A 4,556-nucleotide genomic window follows, 5' to 3' on the forward strand; every position below is an offset into this window, starting at 1 on the left:
CATTTAAAAACGCTGGGAAGTCGTTCAGATATAAAGCGTGCTGCTCTTCCCCAACCAGTGTAGGACAAACAACAGCTCTGAAGGCTGGATTCGTTCATGGACCGTCAAAGCATATCGTCTGCACCATTCTGTGGGATCAAAGGGCCATATGGCAATAATATATGCAATCCTCACCCTTTTGATTTTAAGGAAGACAATTTCTGTGCTAACGCTAAGAAGTAGCACGTGATCTGTGCATCTCACCCTGAAGGGTGAGAAGGAGCTAGTCACGCAAAGATGTGGAGGAAGAGCATTTTAGGCAGAAGGACCAGTAACTGCAAAGGCCCTGGGGCAGGAATGAACTTGGCCGAGGAAAGATTCAGAAAGGTTTGTGTGGTTACAGCAGAATTACATGGAGAGAGACCTGAGATGGGGCAGAGAGATAGGTACAAAATAGGTCATGTAGGACCTGGCTGGCCTTGGGTTTCAGTTATCTGAGTGTGATAGATAGGAAAGCATTGCAGGGGTTAAGAGGGGAGAAGGATGGTCTGATATGTTTTCAGAAGATCACTCTGTGCCTCCCGATAAGATGCACTGAGAAGGACATAGCATCACTTCTGGGGTGTCTCGACCCAAACTGCATACCCTGAATCTAGTCCTGAGGAAATATGAGACACGTCCAAATGGAGGGACCTTCTACAAAGCAATGGGCCTATGAAATACTCAGCAAAAGGGTCCAGGCCATGAAAGACAAAGAGGAAGGTACTGTCCTGGATTCAAAGAGACTAGACAGAAAGAGAAAGACAAATACCATAGGATATCACTTATATATGGAATCTAAAATATGACACAAATGAACGTATCTACGAAACAGAAACAGACTCATGGACATAGAGAACAGGCTGGTGGTTGCCAAGCGGGAGGAGGTTGGGGGAGGGATGGAGTGGGAGGTTGGGGTCAGTAGATGTAAGCTTTTATATACAGAATGGATAAACAACAAGGTCCAACTGGGGCATTCCCTGGCAGTCCAGTGGTTAGGACTCCACACTTTCACTGCCAAGGGCCCAGGTTCGATCCCTGGTTGGGGAACTATAATTCCATAAGCCATGTGGTGCAGCCCAAAACAAAAAAAAGGTCCAACTGTATAGCACAGAGAGGTCCAGTGGTTGAGGCTCTGCAATTCCACTGCAGGGAGCGCAGGTTCGACCCCTGGTCGGGGGTACTAAGATCCTGCATGCCTCGAGGCGCGGCCAGAAAAGAAAAAAAAAGAAGAATGTATATGTGGGGCTTCCCTGGGGGCGCAGTGGTTAAGAATTCACCTGCCAATGCAGGGGACATGGGTTCGAGCCCTGGCCCGGGAAGATCCCACATGCTGCGGAGCAACTAAGCCCGTGAACCGCAACTACTGAGCCTGCGCTCTAGAGCCCATGTGCTACAACTACTGAGCCCATGTGCCACAACTACTGAAGCCTGTGTGCCTAGAGCCCGTGCTCCGCAACAAGAAAAGCCATCACAATGAGAAGCCCACACACAGCAACGAAGAGTAGCCCCTGCTCGCTGCAACTAGAGAAAAGCCCTCGCGCAGCAATGAAGACCCAACGCAGCCAAAAATAAATAAATATTTAAAAAGAAAAAGAATGTATATGTGTATAACTGAATCACTTTGCTGTACAGCAGAAACTAACACAACATTGTAAATAAACTATACTTCAATTGAAAACAAAGAGTTAGGGACTAGCAGGACAGGTCAACGTAACGTGTAATCCTGGAGGATCCTGCACCAGATAAGGGCAGGAGGGAGAAAACTGCCAATTAAGTCCTGTACATTTGATAGTTCGATATTCGATAACATTCGATATTCGATAACAATATGAATTTCCCAATTTTGGTAAGTGTGCCGTGATTATGTAACAGAATGTCCTGAGGTTTTAAGCAGTACACACAGAGGGGTGTCCTGTTTGCTATTTAGTTTCAAACATCGCAGTGGGAAAAAAATCATATGTATATATATGATCTACAGAAAAATGTATGTACGATATATATACTGTGACACAGCAGGCTAGGATGGTAAAGACAAATGATCAAGTAAATAATGTTAACGTTTGGGGAAATCAAAGGTAATGGATTCTGAAATTCCTTGTACGATTTTTGCAACATTGTTTTTGGTATTTGGCAGCAATTTATTTAAACTACAGGTTAAGCATCAGCTTGCAATCCACACCGGACGCCAGAGACAAGTGAGTACCTCTGTGAACTGCAAACGAACCGATCACTCAGGAGCTCTGTCTAGAACAGCTAGTACTCTTGGTTTGGTATATAGCCCCTTAGCATTTTTGTCGGAAGAAATTTTTTTTGAATGACAAAAGGTATAAACGTGTTCTCACCACCCAGAATTATATAATGGTTAATAGGCTGTCATATTTGCTTCAAATCACCTTTTAGAAAAGAAGAAGCAGACATCGCAGATAAAGTTACAATCTTCGTTGACCTCTCATCGTTCTATCAGAATCCTTTTCACCATTTCTTGAAGCGACAGCCATCAGAACTCAGTCTATATCCTTGCACTCAATTTTTTAAAACCTACATTCAAGAACTAATATGGTTTCTGTGTATTTGTAAAAAACATAAGCAGTGTTATACTATATGTATAACCTCTATAAAGTTATGTATAGACTGTATAAAGCTATTATCACATCTTCCTTGAACTTGCTTCTTTTTTCTCAACATTAGCCTTTTGAGATCTACCTAACCCTGCTGATTAGATGAGCTTCATTCTTTTTAAATGCTGTACAGTAAGTCCATAGTCTAGATAATAGATTTTATTTATAAATTTCCCTGATGGACATTTATGTAAGTTTAACCTTTTGCTATTATAAATAATGTTGCAGTGATCATTGTGATATTTGTCTTCTTGGGCATATGTGTGAATTGAACTCTAGGGCATCTCCCTAGAAATGGAACTATAAAGGTCATAAGTCACGGACACTTATATGTGTTTTATGTTTCTACCTTCCCAAGTGGCCAAACCAGTTTACACTCCCACCAGCGGCATCGAGGTCGGCTTGGTGTTTGCCTGAGGGTCCTTAGGGACCCTCGGACCTGAGTTCCCAGCGGGCAGGTTCTCAGATCTGTTGTGCCCAATTTGCATCACTTGCGTTCCCAGCAGACTTGTCTGCAAGTGTGCTCAGGACTAGGTAGCCAACTCCTTGTCATTTTGGGTTCTCTTTGCTCTGGGAGGACTCCCCATGGTGGCATCTTTCCCAGGGAACTTGACTATCCTGATGGGGCCATTAGCTGTCTGCTCTTGCTGCCAGCCGTGGATGCTTGCTTGGGGAGAGGGGCCACCATATGAGTTTAAGAATCCGTGGCTGTTCAGACAAATGCCCCAAACTGGCCTTTTATAGTTAGGATGTGAGTTTGGAGGACTCCCTTCCGCCAACATCTTTGCTGAAAGCCAATGAAGGATAATAACCCACACTTGTTGAGCTGGAGGTGTACCTCATTTTCCATCTTTGACAATACTGAGAGGAGGCTATGCCCCAGGAGAAGGTAAGTTCTATGCGTGAACAGTTCTTGTCTGGACCCTTGACCCTGGAACCTAAATACTCATGGATTGCATCCCTGGTTTGTCACTAAGATGAGAAGAGCTGCCACGGTGGGAAACACTAAATTTCATCATCCTGTTTGCAGAATTAGGGCCACAAAGGCTGCCGACCACTTAGATGCTCTAAGAATAAGGTGGCCGTCTTTCCAAGGTGGGAAAAGCATCGGTCTCTGCTTCCTTTACTTCCCAGAAGGTCCTGACCGAGACGGGGGCGCGGAGAAAGGGCCGGAGGGAAGGGCGGGTAGGGAGGCCCGCACCCCAACATGGCGCCCGCCCCGGGCCCGCCGTGCCGTGTTTGTACGCAGGGGCAGGGCCTTTGTGTGGGCCACCCCGCGAGTTTCCCGCCCAAGGGGGCCTCGGCCCTCTCCTTCCACTTCTGTTCCCGCGGTGGCAGCTGGGCGCGCCTCGTCACCGTCGGCGCATGCGCGCGCGGGAACCCGCCCTCCGGGCTGGCGCACGTGGTCCCGCGGGCCGGCGTGCGTGCGCGCGACCGCCTAGCCTCCCGCGCCCGGCGCGCCGGGAGCCTCTCCCTATGCGCCAGGCCAACGGGCACAGCCGCCGGAGCCGGGGCGGCGTGCGTGCGCGTGCGCGAGGGGTCACGTGGGAGCGACGCGGCGCCGTTGCCCCGCCCTCCCTCGGCGCGCGCCGGCGTCGGCTGCGTCTCCGGGCATTTGAATTGCGCTTCCGCCATCTTTCCAGCCCTCAGTCAGACGGGCTCGGAGACGCTTCTGGAAGGTAGTGGGGCCGGGGCGGGGGCTGCGGTGCCGGGGCGGGGGCGGGGATCGGGGCGTCTCAGCGGCGGCGGCGGGAGGCGGCCGTGAGGCAGTGGCTGCGTGGGGACCCCGGGCTCCGGGAGGAGGGCCTTCCTTCCTCTCTGGCCGCGAGGGCGCCGGGACCCGAGCCGCGGTGGGCCGGGCGGGCGGCCGGGGCGGAGGGGAGGCCGGGCGGCCGGGCCGCGGGGCTGCAGGAGAGA

At 50.0% G+C, this 4,556-nt stretch overlaps 1 protein-coding gene across 2 annotated transcripts in view; it reads left to right on the forward strand.

Moving 5' to 3' along the window:
• The first annotated feature begins 4,222 nt into the window (after window positions 1-4,222).
• Window positions 4,223-4,556, forward strand: part of RAN (RAN, member RAS oncogene family) — a 3,997-nt gene continuing 3,663 nt past the window's right edge. The window contains exon 1 of one of the 2 annotated variants that reach the window (XM_029233433.1): window positions 4,223-4,318. The gene's annotated coding sequence lies outside the window, so the exon portion shown is untranslated. The remainder of the gene's footprint in view (window positions 4,319-4,556) is intronic. The other variant, XM_029233444.1, reaches the window with a different exon arrangement.

This window comes from Monodon monoceros, unplaced genomic scaffold (genome assembly GCF_005190385.1).
Source record: "Monodon monoceros isolate NGI ecotype Baffin Bay Population unplaced genomic scaffold, NGI_Narwhal_1 Super_Scaffold_1, whole genome shotgun sequence".
In the NCBI taxonomy this organism is placed as follows: domain Eukaryota; kingdom Metazoa; phylum Chordata; class Mammalia; order Artiodactyla; family Monodontidae; genus Monodon; species Monodon monoceros.